Raw genomic sequence first — 24,009 nt, 5'->3', positions numbered from 1 at the left:
GGCCCATACTCTAACTGCTGAGCCAAACCGGCCAAGGCTGTTATGTCGTCTTTATTATTTCTATATGCAGGTTAGAATTTGGTGGGTACACTGCTCTAGAATACATTTAACACATTACTATGTGAATATTCACTAGGTCATTTGTAGGTATTATAGATGGAAAGAAAGTTCTGCTAATTCTGTCTCAATACAAACCTGTTTCAAGTAAGAGAGATTTTCTGCTCTGTGGTTGGAAAAAATGGTTTCTTTCTAGATTGCATTGTCGTGTGTTCATTGCATGTGTTGAATATGGTTTAAGTCAGAATGTGTTTAAAGATGAAGTTGTGACCAGTAATTTGGTTCTTGGAGCATGACAGGTTTCTTTTGACTAGGATATTTTTCCTGATTTAGACCCTTCTCTCTATCACTACACTTAGTACATATTTCTTTCTTTTTTTTAATTTAATTTTTTAAAAAATCCTCACTTGAGTATATTTTTTCCATTTATCTTCAGATAGAGTGGGAGGGAGAGAGAGACAAACATCGACTTGAGAGGGACACATCGACTGGTTGCCTCCCGCACAACCCTGACCAGGGCTGGGGATGAACCACAACCGAGGTATGTGCCCTTGACCAGAATCAAACCTGCGATTCTTTGGTCCATGGGCCAGCGGTCTAGCTGAGCCATACTGGCCAGGGTTGTTTTTTTTTTTTTTTTAAGTTTTTAAAAATATATTTGAAAGAGAGAGAAAGGGAGGGAAGGTAAGAGAGAGAGAGAGAGAGAGAGACAGAGACAGACAGAGATTTGTTGTTCCACCTATTTATGCATTCATTGATTGATTCTTGCATGTGCCCTGACTGGGGATAACCTGCCACCTTTTGGTGTGTGGGACCACGCTCCAGCCAACTGAACTACACCTGCCAGAGCCTTCTTTGCCACTTAAATACTTATATAACCTTAGGCAGTTTATTTCTGTGACCCTTATTTTCAACCCATGAAAAATGGTAGAATAATATTTACTTTGTTGTTTTATTGTGAATTAAATAAGATGATGCATGCAAAATACTTATTACCATGTTTAGTTTATAAGTGCCAAAAATAATAACTGTAATATATTGTAAGGTGGGGGGCAAGCTACTTTACTACATATCTTTAAATGACCAATTGTTAATACTTTAGAATATGGACTTAGTGTGGTCAGTATGCATTGCGCTATGATAAAGTAGAGGGTTTATTATCTGTACATCTAATTGTTGAAAGCCAAATTCATATAGTTTTGGTTAGTCTTTGTTCTTAGAGCTCTACATTGTTTACCCCCTTTTCTGATTCCTTATTTTCTCCATGGTGTTTAATAAAAAAGGTAATTAAATGGAAATTTTCTACTGAAAAATATCTGGCTTGGGGGCAGTGAGTGTCTTTAATAGTATAAAATTCAGGAAAGTAAAGTTAGGGTGGGAGATAGTAGAGCCTCAATGGTTAAGAGTACAAACTTTTAAAAAGTTAATTAATTTTGGCCCTGGCCAGGTAGTTTAGTTGGTTGGAGTGTCATCTTGATATGCTAGGGTTTTGGATTGATCTCCTTTCAGGGCACATACAAGAAGCAACCAATGAATGCATAAATAGGTGAAACAATGGATAGATGTTTCTCTCTCTCTCCTTCCCCCCTTTCTCTCTCTCTTAAGTCAACAAATAAAAGACAATTTTTTTTTTAATCCTCACCCGAGGACATTTTTCCATATTTTATTCAGATAGAGTAGGAGGGAGAGAGAGAGAGAAGCATCGACGTGAAAGAGACACATCGAGTGGTTGCCACCCACACGACCCAACCAGGGCCGGGGACAAACTGCAACCAAGGTACATGCCCTTAGTGGGAACTGAACCCGGGTCTCTCTGGACCGCAGGCCAATGCTCCAACTGCTGAGCCAAACTGGCCAGGGCAATTTTTTTTATTGAGGTAACTGGTTAATATATAAATTTCACTCCTGGTTATTGTGGTTCAGTGGTTAGAGTGTTGGCCTGCACACTGAAGGTTGTGGGTTCGCTTCCCAGTCAGAGGCATGTACCTGGGTTGCAGATTCGACTCCTGGCCCTGGTCAGGGTGCTTGCAGGAGGCAACTGATGTATGTGTCTCTCACATTGATGTTTCTTTCTCTTTTTCTCTTTCTCTCTCTCTTTCTTTCTCTCCCTCTCTCTTCCCCCATCCCCCTCTTCCTCTCCTCCTCTTCCCTTTCACTATCTCCAAAAATCAATGGAAAAAATATACTCACGAGAGGAAAAAATATAAAAATTATATATATACATGTATATAAATTTTAGGTGTACAAATTATAATTTATATCTGCATAGTCTATTGCATGCTCACCACTAAAAGTCTAGTTTTTATTGATTACCACATATTTGACCCTTTTTACCCATTTCCCCCTTCCTCCACCCCACTTCTCTGGTAATCATCATTTGTGGTCTATATCTATGAGTTCTGTTTTGTTCGCTCGTTTGCTACCTTTTTTGTTCTATACTCCACAGATGAGTGAAATCATATGGTTTTTGTCCTTTTCTGTCTGACTTGTTTCAACTGAGCATAATGCTGTCAAGGTACATCAATCATGTCGCAAATGGCAATATTCATATTTTCTTATGGCTGAGTAGTATTCCATTGTGTATAAGTACCACATCTTTATTCAGTCATCTGAGGATACTTAGCTTATTTCCACGTCTTGGTATTGTACCTAATGCTGCAGTGAACATAGGAGTACATACATCTTTTTCGAATTAGTGTTTCCATATTCTGCAGATAAATACCCAAAAGAGGAATTTCTGGGTCATATGATAGTTCTAGTCTAAATTTTTTGAGGAACCTCCATACTGTCTTCTATAGTGGTTACACCAATTTATAATCCCACCATCAGTAAGAGTACACATTTTCAAATCAGACTGAATTTTAATCCTGGCACTGTTACTGACTTACGACCTTGGGCAAACGACTTAAGCCTGTCTGATGCTTAATTTAAAATCCTGAAACGAGACTCTGGCCAGTGTGGCTCAGTTGGTTGGAGCGTCATACTGTACACCAAAAGGTGGTGGGTGTAATTCCCACTCAGGACACATACCCAGGTTGTGGGTTCACTTCCTGGTTGGGGCATGTGTGGGAGGCAACTATTGATGTTTCTCATATCTCTCTGACTGTTTCTCTCTTCTTCCCTCAAAAGAAAACCCAAACTGAGTTTTGGCTGGTTTGGCTCAGAGGTTGGAGCATTGGCCCTAGGACAGAAAGGTCATCAGTTTGATTCCTGGTAGAGGGAGCTTATTTCGGTTGCAGGTTTGATCCTTGACCCCGGTGGGGGTCGCCTAGGAGGTAGCCAATTCATGTGTCTCTCTCACATGGACGTTTCTCTCTCTCTCTCTCCCTCTCCCTCTCTCCTTCCTTCCCTTCCACTCTCTCTAAAAATCAATGGAAAAATATCCTTTGGTGAGGATTAACAACAACAACAAAAATCTGAAATGAGAATAATGATAAAACTTTGGAAGAGTTGAGTGAAATAAACCATATAAAGCATTTAGCATGGTGTCTATAATATTGGTGAACAATAATATTAACAACAATATTATTATTATTAATGATAAATAGATAAATAGAAGGGATAAGGAGTAGGCAGGATAAATAGAGGGGAAAAGTAGTGGGCAGGTATCAGATGTTAGGGTATTGTTTAGAGTAGCATTGTCATTAGGAATATAATTCGAGCTATGTGTCTTAAGTTTTCTAGTAGCTGTATTAAAAAAACAGGTAAATTCATTTTATTAATATTACTATTTTAGTAATAAAATATTGTCATTATAAAATTGAGGTATTTTACTTTTTTTTTACACACTGTCTTTAAAATATGGTACTTTACATTTACAGCATATTTTGAAATATTTTTGAATCCTCGCCCAATGAGATATAAATATGTGTGTATATATGTATATATACACACACACACATATATTTTATTGATTTTTTAAAAAAGTATGTTTTTATTGATTTGAGGGAGGAAGAAAGGAAGAGGGGGGGAGAGAGAGAGAGAGAGAGAGAAAGAAAAACATTGATCGGCTGCCTCCTGCATGCCCCCCACCAGGGATTGAGTCTGCAACCTGGGCATGTGCCCTGATGGGAACTGGTGACCTCTCAGTTCATGAGAAGATGCTCAACCAACTGAACCATACTGGCCAGGGCTTTTCATTTATTTTTAGAGAGAGAGAAGAAGGGGCAGGGAAACATCAATGTCAGAGAGAAACATCAATCAGTTGGTTGCCTTCCATACGTTCCCTGACTGGTGAGCCAACTTGAAACTTCTTGGTATACAGGACAGTCCACCAACCAACTGAACCACCTGGCCAAGGCAACACTTAAGCATATTTTAATTTGGACCCTAAATTTTCATTGGAGGTATTTGATCTGTATTTAGAGTTCATAAAGGTTACAGTTGAAAAAGTAGGTTCACATGCCTAAGTTGTTCTAAACATTCATATAAGTTTTCTAATAACCCAATTGAATATTAACATTTAAGTTTAAATTAAATAAAATCACTCCCATGGTAATTCTGTAATTATTATTATTTTTTAAATCCTTACCTGAGGATATTTTTCCATTGATTTTTTTTTTTTTTTTTTAGATTGAGTGGGAGGGAGAAAGGGGGTAGAGAGAGAGAGAGACAGAGACAGAGACATCAATGTGAGAGAGACACATTGATTGGTTGACCAGGAATTGAACCCAAAACCAAGGTACATGTCCTTCACTGGGAATCAAATCTGTGACCCTCGGTCTGCAGGCTGACACTCCAACTACTGAGCCAAAGTGGCAAGGGCTCTATTATTAATTTTTTGAGGAACCTTTATATTGTTTCCCATAGTGGCAATGCCTGCTGTGTACCCGTATGTTCATTGTGGAATTTGCCTTCTTAACAACCATACCATCACCTTATTTTGCAGGATAGAGTGAAAAACAAAGGGAAGTGTTTTGCCCCCTTAGTAGTTTTTCTGGGTTCCTTTTATAGAGGAGGTGGAATGGAGTGACGTAGGGGGAGGGCGACAGTGTTTCAGACATTTATTTGCATGTTTAAGAGCAAGACTAAATATTTAAATTTCTCTGGGGCAATAAAAGATACCCAGAATGCCCATATTCTTTCCACTTCCAGATTCTTTGTATTATACATTTGAAAACTGTTGGGGAGCCCTGGTTGGTTTGCTTAGTGGTTAGAGTGTCAGCCCACTGACTCAAGTGTATTGGATTCGATTCCAGGTCAAGGGCATGTACTTGGGCTGCAGGTTCCATTCCTGGGCCCTGGTGGGGGTTGTGCAACCATGTGCCTCTCTCACATTGATGTTTATCTCTCTTTCCCCCCCTTCCTTCCCTCCACTTTATCTAAAAATCAATGGAAAAATACCTCTGGTGAGGATTCACAACAACAAAACAGTAAGAACAACAAATAAAACTATTAGGGACTTGAAAGACTCTTTTTCTAAATGAATCATTAGAATCCTTTGCCTGTATAGTGCTTTAGGCATCTACCACTGCTAGATAAGAATGATGAATTCACACTCTGATGTAGTGTAGTCTAACCTCCTCACTTGACTGTCTTTGATTCATAATCCAGTGCCCCTTTCCATCATATCCTGGAGAACTGACCCACTTCTAAACCAGTGTGAGGATTCAGATCTTCTCACAAGGCAGTATTAAATGGTCATAGGCAAGAAATGTTTCTGTTTATAAGTAAATAACTCCCTGATGTATTATTAGTGTCTGGTGTTAAATTTTTTAAAAAAATTTCTCACTCAAGGATATTCTTCTGCTTATTATCAGATAGAGTGGGAGGGAGGGAGAGAGAGAGACAGAGAGAAACATTGATGTGATAGAGCCACACTGAGTGGCTGCCTCCTGCACGACCCAACCAGGGCTGGGCTGAACCACAACCGAAGTATGTGCTTTTGACTGGAATCGAACCCACAACTCATTGGTCCATGGGCTGATGCTCTAATCCCTGAGCCAAACCGGCCAGGGCTGGTGTTAATTCTTGACTAGGCTGAAATTTCAGCTTTTGTTATTTGTCATTAGTATATTAAACTTTTGAATAATTTTTTAAAATATGTTTTTTTTTATTTTTTAGAGAGAGTGAGAGAGAAACATCAATGTGAGAGAGAAACATTGATCAACTGCCTCCTGTATGCCCCCTACTGGGGATGGAGCTCACAACCCAGGCATGTGCCCTGGGCAGGAATCTAACCTGGACCTCTCAGTCCATGGGTCAAAGCTCAATCCACTGAGCCATATCAGCTGGGCTGGATAATTTTTTAATCCTCACCCGAGGATATTTTTTCCATTTTTTTGTACAGATAGAGTGGGAGGAAGGGAGAGAGAGAGAGAAACATCGACGTGAAGGGACACATCGAGTGGCTGCCACCCGCACGACCAACCATGGCCGGGGACAAACTGCAACCAAAGTACGTGCCCTTAGCGGGAACCGAACCCGGGTCTCTCCGGGCCGCAGGCTGACGCTCTAACCGCTGAGCCAAACTGGCCAGGGCTGGATAATTTTTTAAAACACACAGTTCATCACCTAGAAAAGCACTCAAAACCTTCTTATGTATATAAACTTGAATTAGGTTCAGACATTAAGGTGGCTGTAGAAAGTACAATGGAAGACTACGAGACTATAGTTTTTAATGAATGAAATGCCTGTGTGTGTGGATTGAAGCCAGCTTTTATGGCAGACATTAACAGTGTGGTTTATTTTCCTATCTCCATACCCCTAAGCTCTAACTTAAATTGTTCTTATTGCAGTATGAGCTGTGTGATTATGTGTTGATGAAACAACTAATAGGGGCCTAATTAAGTACAGTGAATATCTCAAATAAAATAGAAATAGCCCGGCTGGTGTGCTCAGTGGTTGAGCGTCGACCCCTGCACCAAGAGGTTGCCGGTTCGATTCCCGGTCAGGGCACATGCCCAGGTTGTGGGCCCAATCCCCAGTGGGGGGCATGTAGGAGGCGGCCAATTGATGTTCTCTCTCATTGATGTTTTTCTTCCTCTCTCTCTAAAATCAATAAAGAAAAAAATATTAAAAAACAAACAAACAAAAAAACCCAAATAAAATAGAAATAAAACGGAGTAGTTTGCTACCTAAGCACCAGTCTCCTAAACAAATATTTAACCAGTCTAGTTGGGTAGGCATAGTGACTTTATAGTGAAGTTAGTAATTTTTATATATAGTTAATATAATGTAATTAGTTTTTAGGCTTAATGTACATATCTTATTTGAAACATTATAAATTTTTATTTTTATTTATTTTTTAATCCTCACCCGAGGACATTTTTTTATATATTGTTCAGACAGAGTGGGAGGGTAAGAGAGGAAGAGAGAGAGAGAAACATCGACGTGAAAGGGACACATCGAGTGGTCACCACCCGCACCACCCAACCCAGGCCGGGGACAAACTGCAATGATATTCCAATTCTGGAGACTCAAAATAATAATAGAAGAGGATTAGAGGTTAATATACTTCAGGGTAACAAATATGCTTGTGATACAGCTTTAAAACTTTATTGTAGAAATTGAAAACATATAAAACAAATGAAGCTCAATAAATTTTCATGTGTTTATCACCTAGTTTTAGCAGTTGTCCACGTTTTGCCATTCTTGTTTTATATTTCACTCTGTTTTCTTTTTTCTCCTACCCATCTCCAAGTAGCATTTTAAAGGAAATCCCAGATATCCATTTCACCCTTATCATTTCATCCATTATTTAATCTGTATCTTTTTACAAAGCATAACCATAGTGCATTTGTCACAACTAATAACATTAATGGTAATTCTTTAATGTCATCCTACAGTTAGAACATGTTCAGATTTCTCACTGTCTTAGGATGTCTTACAATTGGATTGTTTATATTAGGAGCCAAATAAAAGCCTCACATTGCATGTTGGAAGATAGATACATCTTTTAAGCTTAGTCTCTTTTTCCATAAAATCTCTTCCCTTTTCATGCCATTTATTTGATGAAGGAACTATGTCATTTAACCTGCAGAATTTACCACATTCTGTGGCCTATTGCATCTTTGTGGTTTTGTTTAACCCATGTATTTCCTGTAAACAGTAGTTCTAGAAGCTTTTTGGTGAGAATACTTCATAGGAGGAGATTCTGTATTTTTGTTTATTTTTTTACTACATATCATCAGAAGGTACACAATGTTAGGTTGACTCTGACTCACTTTTAATATTGCTAAGGTTGGGTGTTGTCAAGTCTTACCTGTCTGTTATAAAATTCCTATCAACTTTCACTCAGTGGTTTTAGCAACCACTAGTAATTGTTGACTAATTCATTATATAAAGATTGCAAATTGTTTTTCTAATTATATCACTTTTACTACATTTATTAAGTTGAAATTCTATATATTTAGTGACTTTACAGTACAGAAATACAGGATAAATGATTGTTTTTCTCTCACTGTTCTGAGTTTGTGCCTTAAGAACCTCCTAAAATGACCAATAAATTTTTTTGTGTTTTGTTTCAGTTTTTTTGTTAAATATGGATTTGAATGTATTCTATGTGTTTTAATCCATTGTGATGGCTGTTTTTGACATTTTTCTTTTTTTTTTTTTATCCTCACCCAAGGACATTTTTGCATTCATCTTCAGATAGAGCGGGAGGGAGAGAAGGAGGAAGAGAGAGACAGAGAAACATCGATGTGAGAAAGACACATCTACTGGTTGCCACCCACACAACCCCAGTCGGGGCGGGGGACAAACTGCAACTGAGGTACATGCCCTTAGCAGGAACTGAACCTGGGCCTCTCTAGTCTGCAGGCCGTTGCTCTAACCGCTGAGCCAAACTGGCCAGGGCAATAACTTACTTTTTGACACAAGGATTTTAGGTTCATCTTGTACATTTCCTGCCCCCGACCCAGAATCAGGTATTTCTTCAGGGAACCTTGGTTTTCTGAAGTAGAAATGGTTTTCAGAGGCCACAATCAGGGTTTTAAGGGTGTTCATTGCTGCTGGTTTTGCATTGCTTTTAGGCTTTTTTTTTTTTTTTTTAGTGTTTAGACCCAGGAAATGAGGTGTTTTTTGGTTTCTTTTGTTGTTAGAACATTTATTTTGATACAGTCTACCACAAATAAGTCAGTAGAGGTTCTACTCTGCCACAGATTCATTTGAGAAGATCCTTGTGCTATGCAATTGGTAACTGTCTGAATGATGTCCCATCTCTTATCCCAGAGTGCACACCTTCCATGTTGTTACTGTCCACTGATTGCTTCTAAATCCAGATGACCAAACCATCCTTTATCCCCCAAATAAGCTTAAAACGGTTCAGGCATTCCAGGATCTGCACCCCCAACCCCAGTGGATGGCAAAGTGATCTCCCTTGAAGAGCTACTGCAGCCTCTGCTTGGCCTCTTTGCTCAGCTTCAACATAGTGACAGCTCAGGCAGTGCAGCAAGGACCTGCAACAATGACCTGTTTCTTTGTTTTTAAAGGGAAAAATAAATGACTTTATTTTCCCATGAAAAAATTACACTTTTGATTTAAATTATTTTGTTTTTGTCTGTTTTTAATTTTATACTGAGAATCTTGGTTACTAATAATTTTAACATATATTACATATAACATATAAGTTTTGAAATAACAATACTAGTCTTTTTTTTAATGATTTTAGAGAGAAAGCAAGGGAGAGGGAGAGAGCAATAGAAACATTGATCGATGAAAGAGAAACATCAGCATCGATCTACTGTCTGCTGCATGCACCCTGCTGGTGATTGAGCCCACAACCCCGGGCATATGCCCTGACCAGGAATCAAACAGGCAACCTGTTGGTCCATGGGTTGACACTCAATATCCTGAGCTACATTGGCTGAGCACAGTACTAATCTTTAAAAAAAATTTTATTGACTGTATTAGGGTGACATTGGTTAATAACATGATATAAGTATCAAGTTCTATATCAAGGTATCACAATTCTATAATACATCATCTGTATATTGTATTGTGTGTTCACCATCCAACGTTGTCTCTTAATGTTGCCATTTATTCCCCCTTTACTCTCTTTTACCTCACCCTACTCTCTTTTCCCTCTTGTGATTGTCATACTGTTGTCTGTGTTCATGAGGTGTTTTTTCCCCCTAAGAAGTTTATTTGGGCAGACCAGGGAACAGGAATGCCTTGCATCTAAAAGAAGGGGCCTCATGGTGGTGAAGCGTGGCTTGTGTCAATGAAGAACCCAGCAGGGCCACGGGAACTTGATCTTGGAGTTGTGGAACTGCTTGACTCCTGCAGCACTTGCTGGCTGTAATCTCCTCTACCCTCATGATCTGGGTTGAATGGGCATGAGCATGGTAATGGGACCCCATGTCTCAGTAGCATTGGGTGATGGTGCCTTCAGTGGTCAGGTCCCGGTATTCCCCAGTACATGGTGTGGGTACCACTGTGGGAGTGGTAGTGCAACCAGATGCCAAATTTCTTCACCCGAAGGGGAGATTTTTCAAACACCTGCCCACAGTAGACAATTTCCCCTGAAGATTTCTTCATCTTCTTCAGTTGAGACACAAAGTACCAGAGTGGGACTTGGCAACTACATATGGTTAGGTGCAAAGATGCGCATGTGATAGAGGGGTAGTGTGTGGCACTTGTGGATGGGCAGGCAGCACCCCACCACCTTGTACTCTTGCAAGCATGCCCAAGGCCTTAATAGCATTTTCTCCATGTTCGCCACCACTCACAAAAGGCTGTATATCTGAGGTGGATTTTTTTGTTTTGTTTTTTTGCTTTATCTTTTCACCCAGCCCCCAACTCCCCTCCCCTCTGGCAGCTGTCAGTTTTCTGTGTCTATGAATCTGTTTCTATTTTGTTTACTTTTTTCATTAGATTCCACATATAAGTGAAATCATATGGTATTTGTCTTTCTCTGAGTGGCTTATTTCACTTAGCATAATGTTCTCCAGGTCTGTCCATCCTGGAATACTCTTCTTATAATAAGACTAATAATGCAATTTAAGATTTCTTTGTGTTTCTTTAGTCTTTAGGTTGTATTCCACTAGGGATAAAAGAACAGAATACTTATTATTATTATTTTTTATTCTCACCCGAGGATATTTTTCCATTTTTTGTACAGATAGAGTGGGAGGGAGAGAGATGAAGGGAGAGAGAGAGAGAAACATCGACGTGAAGGGACACGTCGAGTGGCTGCCACCCGCACGACCAACCAGGGCGGGGGACAAACTGCAACCGAAGTACGTGCCCTTAGCGGGAACCGAACCCGGGTCGAACCGAACCCGGGTCTCTCCGGACCGCAGGCCGATGCTCTAACCACTGAACCAAACTGGCCAGGGCCAGAATACATATTTTAAAGTGACTTGAAATAATTGTTCCTATGTGCTTATCCTATCAACTTGATAAACAGAACATTTATTTCAGTTTGGTTGTTATTTTTAGGGATTACTTTGTTTTCTTCTTAATTTTTTTTTCTTTATTGATTTTAGAGAAAAAGGAAGGGAGAAGGAGATAGAAACATCAATGAGAGAGAACAGCAACTGGCCGCCTCCTGCATGCCCCCCACTGGGGATTGGGCCCACTACCTAGCCATGTGCCCTGACCAGGGATCGAACCCGTGACTTCTTGGTACATGGGTTGATGCTCAACCACTGGACCACATTGGCTGGGTGTGTTGGGGGCATTTTAAAAAAGATGCTGTTGGCATATCATCATTCTCTCCATATTCTATCACCAACTAAAGAAATGGGGGAAAAAAAAGAAATGAAGTATTTTACAATGTTTTTATTTAAAATTTAATTTATGGCCCTGGCCAGTTTGGCTCAGTGGTTAGAGTGTCGGCACGTGGACCAGAAAGTCCTGGGTTCGGTTCCCACTAAGGGCATGTACCTTGGTTGCGGTTTGGCTTCTGCTCCAGTTGGGGTTGTGTGGGTGGCAGCCACTCGATGTGTCTCTCTCACATCGATGTTTCTCTCTCTCTCTTCCTCCCTCTCTCCTTCCTGCTCCATCTGAAGATAAATGCGCAAAAAAAAAAAAAAAAAAAGTTTGAGGATAAAAATAAATAAAATAAAATTTAATTTATGCTTCATGAGTTTTTAAGGTTCAAATTTAAAAGCCCAATGTAAATTTTCCAAGTGACCCGATGGTTACTAGATGGCAATAAATAGTTCTTGTTTATATATTGTTTTATAGAATTCCAAATATTTTACTGGGTTTTGAACATATTGTATGTCATGAGAAGGCAACGGAACTATAATTGCTTAAAAGTTGTGACTGATATCTGCAGATAACCAATAAATAGTCCTTGTAATCCTCCTATCCCCAAATCAGTTAATGATTTAAAGATGTTTTACAGGCTGATATATTGAATTTATGATGTAGAGTCAAACTTTCAGATTATGTGATTTAAATTTACCAGAGTAGGCACTTTTATTATTGCTTAAACCATGGAAATAGATGTAAAAACAACTCTTGAGTAGGTAGATGGTGACAAACTGGCTATAGTGTGTTGTACTGGGTTGCTAGACTTTATTTGGCTCTTTCATCCTCTCATTTTTCTTTTCTTTAGTATCTGTGCTTTTAAGAATGTTCTATGTGGTAAAATCCAAGGAGTAATATCCCTAGGTTTGGGAAATGGTTTACCTTTGCTTACATTTGTACTATATAGATGAGTAAGATGTTTTACCTCAAGGATTACTGAATTGGCACATTTTTAAAAAATCAATTTTTACTGGTTTAATATAGTTAAGCGGTATTGACTGGTATATGGATTTCTTTTTTCCTTCTTAACAACTTTATTGAAATAGATGTGTTAATTGTTAGTATTTCCTAGGAAAGGTCTAGGACCTGTAACAAGTTATTAACAGTGTTTCTGTAGGGTGAAAGTACAGAAAATGTTTAGTATCTACTTTGTGTAGTTACGCTGTTTGTTTGTTTTTTTATCCTCACCTGAGGACATTTTTGCATTTATCTTCAAATAGTGCAGGGGTGGGGGGAGAGAAACATCGATGCAAGAGAGACACATCGACTGACTGCCACCCACGTGATGCCAACCGGGGCCAGGGACAAACTGCAACCGAAGTACATGCTCTTAGCAGGAACCGAACCCAGGACTCTCTGGTCCGCGGGCCAATGCTCTAACCACTGGCCAGGGTGATGCTGTTTTCTTTTTTTTTATTAGCATGTACTGTTTTATTAGTTATAAAAATTTTCCATTTCTAAAAATGATAAATAATTCAAATGTAGAAAAACTAAGGGAGGAATACTGGAAATAACCTTTTGTAGCATACACACACACACACACACACACACACACACACACATTTTATTGATTTTAGAGAGAGAAGAAGGCAGAGAGACATAGAAACATCGATGAAAAGATATCAACATCAGTTGGCTGTCTCCTGCTCGGCCCCTGCTGGGGATTGAGCCTGCAACCTGGGCATGTGCCCTGACTGGGAATGGAACCAGGAACCTCTTGGTGCATGGGTCCATGCTCAATCACTGAGCCTCATTGGCTGGGCTAGCATATGTGTTTTTGACCTGAGTCTGACACTTAATTTTGTGATGTTGAGTGTTAGTCACTGTACTTAGGTACTAAGGAAAACACTACCTGTGTTATAGTGTTATTGTGTGATTAAATGGGATAATATTCTAAAGCTTAATGCCTGGCACTTGATGAGCGATCGACAGAATAGGAACTCAGGTCTTTGTAGATCCTAGATTTGCTGACTTATAGGTTATGAAGAGGCACTGGTATAGCTTTATAGATACGAGGAGTGTATTGTGGGGTCTTAGAAGAGCTTTGTATTCATTCGAGTCTCAACTTTTCCTTGGAGTTTTCTTCTTTCTTGACTGCTTAGTTTCTACTTCAGCTTTTCTCCCCTATAAGTACATTCCCAAAGGACTCATATCCTGGTGGGTGTTTTTTGGCAGCAGAGACTTTGGGGTCCACTTTGTACCTGTTCTATTACTGTTACCTACCAAAAGATGTAAAAGTTTAGTCCAGTAAGAAAGTTTAAAAAATTAGAAAATTAGATCAATCTTAATCTGGGTAATGTTATTAAAAATATTTTTTTAATGCTTCTTCCAGGTGTCATTGTGTATATAAACTGGAAAAGTTGGAATTTCCAAGAGCCTTTATTGATATATAAATCAATAACATTGGAATTGAATCTATTGAAACTGGAACTGTGCCTAGAATATTATGGATGCAAGGTTTCTGGAGGCACATGCAACTCTTCACAAAATCAGACAAGACAGACTCTTAGAGACAATCAGGATGATTGCAAAATTATATCAGATATAATAATGTAATGAAGTGCAGGAGCAGTCAACTTACATTAGAGGATATATCTATATTGTTGAAGTCCAAATATCTATTTTTAGTTTAATTTTTTGAATAGTTAAAATACAAGGCTGAAAAGGTAAAAGAAATGTAAAGGAAATTGTAAAAAACTTAATTCTCAGCTCTTCTCTCCACTTTAAAGTTTTCTTTCTTTCTGCACAGATTACCACTGTTGTTTCTTGTGTATTATTTCGGTGTTACTTATGCATAGGAAAGCAAACACAGGCCCTGGCCTGGTGCTAAGTTTGTTAGAGAGTCACCCAGATACATCAAGGTTGTGGGTTTGAACTTCGGTCAGGGGGCACATCCAAGAAGCAACTGATGGTCCTGGCTGGTTTGGCTCAGCAGTTAGAGCGTCAGCCCGCAGACTAGAGAGACCTGGGTTTGGTTAACGCTAAGGGCACATACCTCGGTTGCAGTTTGTTTCTGTCCCGATTGGGGTTGTGTGGGTGGCAACCAGTCGATGTGTGTCTCTCACATTGATGTTTCTCTCTCTCTCCTCCTCCCTCTCACTCTATCTGAAGATGAATGCAAAAAAAAGTGTCCTTGGGTGAGGATTAAAAAAAAAGGAAGTGCCCTGGCCAGTTTGCTATTGTTAAGTGGTTAGAGCGTTGGCCTGTCGTCCAGAGAGACCCGGGTTTGGTTCCCGCTAAGGGCGTGTACCTCGGTTGTTGTTTGTCCCTGGCCCTGGTTGTGTCGTACGGGTGACAACAACTCAGTGTGTCCCTTTCACGTCGATGTTTCTCTTTCTCTCCCTCCCACTCTATCTGAACAAACATCAAAAAATGTCCTTGGGTGAGGATAAAAAAAAAAAAAAGGGAAGCAACTGATAAATACATAACTACAGTCATCCCTTGCGACTTTGACGTTGAAATATAGTATAGTATTTGAAAAAACTGCGATAGTGTGAAGCTGTGAACGTAGAAGTGCAAAGTGGCAAGGGACGACTGTATATAAATAAAGAATCCTACTTTGTGGAAATTCATTTATCATGGTACAGTCTGGAACTAATTGACCGCGATAAACGAGGGCCAACTGTAAGTGGAATGCTCTCTCTCTCTCTCTAAAGTCAATTTAAAAAAGAAAGAAAAGCAAACAAATTTATCCTCATATTATTTTTTTAACTTTCTATTTTAAAATCATAATATTGTCTGCATTTTATAATTTTGTTACTTAGCACATCTGGGAGATTAATATCGGTGTGTGTTCTTTATTTTTTTTTCTTTATTGATATTAGAGAGAGAGAGGAAGGGAGAAGGAGAGAGAGATAGAAACATCGATGAGAGAGAACATCAATTGGCCACCTCCTGTATGCCCCCCACTGGGGATCAGTCCCACAACTTGGGCATATGCCCTGACTGGGAATGGTACCAGTAACCTCCTGATGTATGGGCTAATGCTCAACCACTGAGCCACATCAGTCAGGCTACTTGTGTGTTCTTTTAACAACTTCATTGAGTTATAATTTTTACAACAAAATCTCAATTGTAAGTGTAAAAATCAATGATTAAAAACAAACAAACCATAGTATAGTTTTAGAACACTTTTTTGCCCCATAAACGTTTTCTCCTGCCCATCTGCAGTCAATCCTTGCTCCTGTCTTCAACCCCAGGGAACCCTAGATCTCATTTGTTTTTGCACTAGTATACCGATCATTTTTATGGATATGATATAATTTATTTAACCAGTCCCCGACTTTTGACTTTTTTTTTTAAATCCTCACCTGAGGACATTTTTGCATTTATCTTCAGATAGAGTGGGAGGGAGAGAGGAAGGAAGAGAGAGAGAAACATTGATGTGAGAGAGAGAGATTGCGTGATTGCCACCCGCATGACCCCAACCGGGGTCGGGGTCAAACTGCAGCTGAGGTACGTACCCTTAGCAGGAACCGGACCCAAGACACTCTGGTCCACAGGCCGATGCTCTAACCGCTGAGCCAAACCACCCAGGGCCAGTCCCCTACTTTTGAACTTTTGAGTTGTTGACCGTTTGTTTTTGCAGCAGTTTGTACATGTGCAAGAGTATTTGTAGGACAAATTCCTAAAGTAGGGTTACTGGTTAAAGGGTATATGCATTCTTTGTTCTTTTTTTGTTAATCCTCACCTGAGGATATTTTTCTGTTGTTTTTTTTTTTTTTTTTTTTTTTTTTTTTTTTTAGAGGGTTGGAGGGAGAGAGAGGAAGAGAGAGAAAAAGAAATATTGATGTGAGAGAAACACATTGATTGGTTACCTCCTACTTGACTCCGACTGAGGCTGGGAATTGAACCCACAGCTCAGTATGTGCCTTTGACCGGTAATTGAACCTACAACCCTTGGTCTGAGGGCCGATGCTCTAACCAGTGAGCAAGCCAGCCAGGGCAGTATATGCATTTAAAAAATTTTTTTTTTAAAGAAAGGAATTCATTCATTCATTCATTCATTCATTAATTCATTCTCCTTGCCTGAGGACATTTTTTTTGTTCCAATAGAGAGAGAGGAAGAGAGAGAGCGAGAGCAAGAGCGAGAGAGAGAGAGAAAGAAACATTGAGGTGAAAGGGACACATTGAGTGGCTGCCTCCCACATGACCCCAACCAGGGCCGGGGATGAATCACAATCGAGGTACGAGGCACGGCCCTTGACCATAAACCTAACTCGAGACTCATTGATCTCTGGCTGACGCTCTAACCGCTGAGCCAAACTGGCCAGGGCAATTATAAACTTTTTTATTGCCGCCTTTCTCCTTGCACTATAGTTCAGATTTTGTATTTCTAATTTCAGGTTATTACACATCTTGATTTTTTTCCCCCAGACTACCAGTCATAGTTCATGTATTTTTTTCTGGTATCCTAAGACTGATTTATGTTGCTCTTTTTGCTCTCCTTGTATAGATCCTGATTGCAGTATTATCTTTGTGTTGTTATTGCTCACTTGTGTAACTGTCTCTTCCACTAGATATCTTGGAAACGAACTAGCTCTTAGATTGTATCTCTAGTGCCTGGTATATTATATAAGCTTTAGTTCAAATATGAGGATCAGTGAATTGTTAATCATAAAACCTAACTCTCAGCCATTTTGCTCCTTTACCATTCTTTCTCTTGTTCTTTCTGCACCTAGTGATAGAGGGAACAGAAGAAATGGGGAAAAGAGTAGAAGAAGAATGGGAGGAATGTTTGCTGCTGGGTTCTTAGTATTCTATGCCAAATTCTACCCCCCACCCTCATTCCAAGGATGTAAGAATTTATTATTGTTATGACAAAGAATGGACATTTCAATTTCAGATTTCTGGGCAAGGGATATGTTTTTTATTTTATTTATTTATTTTTTTATACTCACCTGAGGACATTTTTGCATTTATCTTCAGATAGAGCGCGAGGGAGAGAGGGAAGAAGAGAAATATCGATGTGAGAGAAACACACCGAATGGCGGCCTCCCACATGACCCCAACCGGGGCCGGGGGAAAACTGCAACCGAGATACCTGTCCTTAGCGGTAACCGAACCTGAAACTCTCTGGTCCGTGGGCCGATGCTCTAACTGCTGAGCCAAACCTGCCAGATCATGTTTTTTAGTTTAAAAACTAAAAAGTCAATGTTTATGGTGAAATATTTAGGGGAAAGTAGACTGATGTCTGCCATTTAATTTAAACTCCTTATTTGATAATTCCAACGTCTCTGCCACATCTGAGTCTATTTCTGATACATGGTCTCTTTCTTCAAACTATGTTAGCCTTATTTTTATTGAAGGCTGGACGTGATGTACTGGGTAAAGGGAACTGAGTATACAGGCCTTTAATGTAAAGTTGTGTGTTTATTGGCTAAGGATTTGGCTATGTTTATTGTTTGCTATAGCTGTAGATGTCAGAGGCTAAAATTTCCTCTAGTGTTTTTGTTTTTGTCTTTGAGTTTTCCTAGAGACCTTTTTTATATATATATATATATATTTTTTTTTTCTTTTATCCTCACTCGAGGACATTTTCCCATATGTTTGTTCAGATAGAGGGGGAGAGAGGAGAGAGAGAGAGAAACATGAATGTGAAAGGCACACATCAAGTGTGCTGCCACCCGCGTGACCCAACCAGGGCCGGGGACAAACTGCAACCAAAGGTACATGCCCCTAGCGGAACCGAACCCAGGTCTCTCTGGACCGTAGGCTGATGCTCTAACCGCTGAGCCAAACCGGACAGGGCCCTAGAGACGTCTTAAAAAAGGTCTGATGCATGCAATTTTTTCACTTGTAATCTCCTGTTTTATTATACAGGAGTTCAGTTGATATGGTGGAAAGGTGTCGGGGAAGGGGAAGCATCCTATAATCTTTGATCAGGTCTCATTTTTTTGTGTGTGCAGGTGTCCCAGGTCTGTGATCTTTTCAGGTCAAGTGTTTTTCTGGCCTTTCTCTTCCTTAGGTGAGACATTAAGGCTTGAGGGGCTGAAGTTGAGTATTTCCTTCCCCCAGGTCCTTAGGCTCTGAGAAGATATTTCTCTTGAGGGCAGGCCTTGTTTAGAGAGACAGAATGCCTCTGGGCCTATGTCAGAATGGTGAAAGGTCTTCCCTCCCCCTTCGGGAGGAACCAGGGGATTTTTCTTTTTTCTTTTTCTTTTCTTTTCCTTTTTCTTTCCTTTCTTCTTCCCTCTTACTGTTCTTCCCTCCCTCCCTCCCTCCCTTCCTTTTAAATTTATTGAGTGGAGAGTGAAAGAGACAGAGAAACATCAATTTGTTGTTCACAACATCAATTTGTTGTTCCACTTATTTACGCATTCGTTGGTTGACTCTTATTATGTGCCCTGACTGGGGATTGAAAGCATCCAGCCATTGTACGAAGGAATTTTTCTCTGATGTTCTTTATGAGAGCTTGATAGTTGTGGGGTCTTCCCTAGCAATGAGAGCCTCCCCAGAGTTTTTAACTCTCACACTGTCCACACCGAGCCCCCAGTAATTAATCAGTTACAGTTTAGGTTTACACATGCCTGACTGGCTCAAGCAGAGGGTTCTACACCAGTGCTTCATCCCTGGTAAATTGTAGTTCTGTGTATTTGTCTCTCTATCTTCAATTTTGAGGACAATGATTTGTCCTGTGACCTCAGTTCTCTAATGAATCTAAGAAGAGTTACTGATTTTCAGTTGTTGAGTCTTTCTTGTGGGGATGAGAGTGATGACTTCCAATCTCCTTACAGGCCAGACCAGAAACTAAAAGTCTCCTGCATCTTAAGATAATTTTACAGTATAGTTGGAGAGCGGGCATGTTGGGCCTTAGAGAATTAATGGAGATTTATTTAAAATATAGGATACATTTCATTTCCTTTATAGAGAGTTTAACTTCTTTTATTTAAATTTTTAAAAGTGTTTGTTTTCAAAATATGTCTTTATTGATTGTTTGGAGAGAGAGAGATAGAAACATCGATGTGAGGGAGAAACATCGATCAGCTGCCTCCTCCAGGTTCCTACTGAGGATCGAGCCCGAGACCCTGGCATATGCCCTGACCAGGAATCAAACCAGGACTTCTCGGTTCATAAAATGATGCTCAATCCACTGAGGCACACCAGCCGGGCTAAAACATTTAAAAAAAATTAATTTTAGAGAGAGAAAGAAAAATTGTTTTTGTTCACTTATTGATGCATTCACTAGTTGATTCTTGTATGTATCCTGATTGGGTATTGAACCCCAACTTTGGCCTTTCTGGATGACACTCTAGCCAACTGAGCTACTGGATCAGGGCTGTTAATTTTTTTCTTTTAAATCAGCCCTCAGCGGTTAGAGTGTCGGCCTACGGTCCAGAGAGACCCAGGTTTGGCCTAAGGGCGTGTACCGTGGTTGCAGTTTGTCCCCGACCCTGGTTGGTCATGCGGGTGGCAGCCACTCGATGTGTCCCTTTCGCGTTGATTCTCTCTTTCTCTTCTTCTCTCTCCCTCCCACTGTATCTGAACAAAATACCGAAAAATGTAAATAAATAAATAAATAAATAAATAAAACTATAGACCAAAAAAGTACAGTGTTGGTAAGAAATTTCATAACTGAATGCCTTAGTTAATCATTAAATACTAAAGTCTAATATTAATAATTTTATACCTGATTTAAACAGTTTCTGGTTATTATTAAAAACCTAGAGAAAATGAGGCCCTGGCCAGTTTTGCTCAGTGGTTAGAGCATCAGCCCACGAGTCAGGGTTGTTTGGGAGGCAACCAGTCAATGTGTGTCTCTTTCCCAATCCCTCCCTCCCTAGAAAGCAATGGAAAAATATCCTCAAGTGAGAATTATCAGGGGGAAAAAAAAACCTTATGAAAAATCTAGTAAATTAGGGAAGAGATCAGTCCAATTCAGACATTGCAAAGATAACTGTTATTTTAAGTCTTTGCATTTTAGGTCTACACACACACAAAAAAAAATGTTAAAACATAGTTTGTAATAGTTATTTTTCTTTTTAATATTTTTTAACATTGGCTCCTGAATGCATAGAGTAGTTTAATTTACATGTAAATAATAACCAGAAACTGTTTAAATCTAGTTACAGATAGATTTTTAAAGGATGATAGATTGTTACTACCTGAAAGGCAGAATGGAATGACACTCAGTAGAAATCTGAGTTTAATTAGTCATGCCTCTAATTAATGTCTTTAAAATCACTCAAAGTTCTGCCTCTGTTTGCTTATTTGTACCAGTGGGTAATAGTATTTTTGCTGTTTACCTACAGAGTTGTTTTTTGTGTTTAAAAGATGTCAAGTTTATTATTTTATTGTAATATATATTTTTTTACTTAAAAGCAGCAATTCAAAACCATAAATATTCTAGAAGGTGCACAGGGTTACTGTAAGGTCAGTTGGCAATAATGCAGCTAGGATCTGTAATGAAATGCAGAGGTGCGGAGTCAGGGCGACCTGGTTAGGCCTTGTGCTGACTTCCCAAGTAGGGAAGACACCCTTTTCCTCCTTCCTCCTCTTTAAGCCCAGAACCTCTCTGGAGCCCAAGCAGAGATGATGCAGGTGCATCCCTACAGGACTTGCTCATCTTGAGCTTTCTCAGAAGCCCGGAGAGCAGCCCAGGAGGTTGCTATGACTAACCAGGCAGGAGGCTGCAGATTGGATCCCAGGTTCCACTCCCCTGCTGGGCTGGGGCTGCCTTCTCAGCTCCCCTTCCACCTGGCCCCAGTTGGGGTCTTCGGTGGCAGCAGCTGTGGGGCTCAGAAGGTGGAGACCTGGGCCCAACCTTGTATCTTCCCTGTCTGGTCTACACCAGGGAAGCAAAGAGTTGTTGTAACATTAAATAATATCTAAGGCAATAAATATTTCCACATTTGTTTAATCTGATTATCTTGCTTCAAGTACTCATTTTCTCTCCTTTTCTCCCATTTTAATTAAATAACCTTTATGAAAAACCATAATGCAATAGGAATTCTTAAACTTTTTTTGGTTCTGTTGAAATCACAAGCTTTATTTGATACACATATATTCATATTCTCAAAACATTCTGCCTTTAATTGCAGGGTTTTCAGAGACCTTCAGAAACACTTTTATGGCTTCCAGCTCAACTGATCTTATATATAATAGTAGTCTTCATCCATTGTCCACAGCACCTTGGTTTAATAGTTTTGCTTCCAAAATCTGACACACCCATGAAACTAATTTTTGCATTGACTAAATTTATATATTGTTATCCCAAAGTCTACCAAACAGAACGTTGCCTTTAGCTTATTGTATCCTCTGAAGTAATCGAAAGCAGAATATTTCCTTCTATGAGTTAGAGGCAACAGTGACATATAAAATCTAAATATCTTGGGTTTACTAGACCATGTGAAAACTTCAGCTCTTGAGGATATAAGTAAGCAAAATCAGACCTATGAACAGTTTTCACACACTATCACAGTGTTAATGGCAAACCAAGTGACTAGGTTAACTAGGACCCACTAGAGACCATTGTTAGGTGCCATTATGCTTTATGTGGTGATTGTGTTGTTTTATTTTAATCCCTTCAAATATGCCACTAAATTCTATGATTAGTAATATGTTAGTTTTTTTCTATCTTTACTATATCTAGCATTTCTCGTTGGTCTTTTAAATAGTATAAAGAATAGATTTTTATTAGATATTACCCACTGTTTGATAAATAACTTCTGTTCGCCTTGAGGCGTGTTATACAGAATTGCCATGGTGTGAAACAGCCTCATGGCAAAGCATCACTGCAAACTGTACAGTCTGTGATTTATTTTATTTGGGGCTCACATTTGAAACCACTTTGTTTTTTCTGTTTTTGCGTCTTAACAAAATACAAAACTAACCATCAGATGTTGCTTAGGACTCTAACTAAATTTGAACTGTGGGAGATTATGACTTCTTTGAGGTGTATTTGTGTAGATTTTCTTGTCCTTCACTGGCCAAGGAGTGAATATATGATTCAAGTTAGGCTTGTTGGATATTAAAAACACTAAGAAAATGGAAATATAAAATGTTTTATTTTATTAATGGGTCAAATAAAGATATAAACTCGTCAGATATGACTGTTTAGTCGGCCCTTGTTTATCGCGGTTAATCAGTTCCAGACTCTTACCTCGATAAATGAATTCTGCAAAGTAGGGTTTTTTATTTATATACAGTCATCCCTCGCCACTTTGCGCTTTGACGTTTGCAGTTTCACTCTATTGCGGTTTTTAAAAATACTATACTATATTTCAACGTGGAAGGGTGAAGCAGCGACAGACGACTGTGTTGTCTGTGTTTTTAACCCTGTTATGTGACTGTTAAAGAGTTCATAGTAGGAGTAAGAGAATGTGGTTCTGGCCAGTGTTTCTTACTGGTTAGAACATCGGCCTGTGCATCAAAGGGTCTTGGGTTCGATTCCTGGTCAAGGGCACATACCTGGGTTTCAGGTTCAATCCCTGTCCCCATTTGGGTGTATGCAGGAGGCAACCAATTGATGTGTCTCTCTCACATCGGATGTTTTTCTCTCTTTCTCTCTCTCCCTCCCCTCCCTCCTGCCTTCCCACTTCATCTCCCTTCCACTTTCTCTAGAAATCAATGGAAAGCCTGGCTAGTGTGGCTCAGTGGCTGAGCGTAGACCCACCACCAAGAGGTCCAGTTCTTCTCTGGCCCAGCTGGTGTGGCTCAGTGAATTGAGCATCTTCCCGTGGACTGAGAGGTCCCAGTTCGATTCCTGGTCAGGGCACATGCCTGGGCTGTGGGCTTGATCCCCAGAGAGGGGCATGCAGGAGGCAGCTGATCAGGTTCTCGCTCACATTGATGTTTCTCTCTCCCTTCCTCTCTCTCTGAAAAATCAATAAGAACATATTTTTAAAATAAATAAATAAAAATCAATGGTGAAAAATATTCTCCTATGAGAATTAACAACAAAAAAAGACAGGTTTTGTAATACACCAGAAAACTCACAGGAGTCAGTGTATAGTCATACTTAGACTGTGATTTATTGCAACAGAAGGATACAAAACATAATCAGCAAAAGGAAAAGATGCTTGGGTGAAGTCTGGGGGAAACCAGGTGCAAGTTTCCAGAGTATTCTTCCAGTCTAGTCACACAGGTCATACTTAATTCTTAATTCCCCTAGCAATGAATTTTGACAATGTAGCTGAAACTTTACCAATAGGAAAGCTTGTTAGAGACTCAGCACCAAGGATTTTATTGGAGACTAGTTACATAGGCACCCCATTCCTGGCATATACCCAAATTTCCAACTCTGAGAATGAA

The 24,009-nt window shown here is 39.6% G+C and overlaps 1 protein-coding gene and 1 pseudogene across 7 annotated transcripts in view; one reads left to right on the top strand and one right to left on the bottom strand.

The window, feature by feature from the left end:
* The window catches only part of ARID4B (AT-rich interaction domain 4B), a 166,656-nt gene that overhangs the window by 16,652 nt on the left and 125,995 nt on the right, over positions 1-24,009 (top strand). The window lies entirely within an intron of this gene.
* LOC118640723 lies at positions 10,067-10,711 on the bottom strand (annotated as a pseudogene).

This window comes from Molossus molossus, unplaced genomic scaffold (assembly GCF_014108415.1).
Source record: "Molossus molossus isolate mMolMol1 unplaced genomic scaffold, mMolMol1.p scaffold_m16_p_23, whole genome shotgun sequence".
Taxonomy (NCBI): Eukaryota; Metazoa; Chordata; class Mammalia; order Chiroptera; family Molossidae; genus Molossus; species Molossus molossus.
This window is presented reverse-complemented; position numbering and strand designations above follow the sequence as displayed.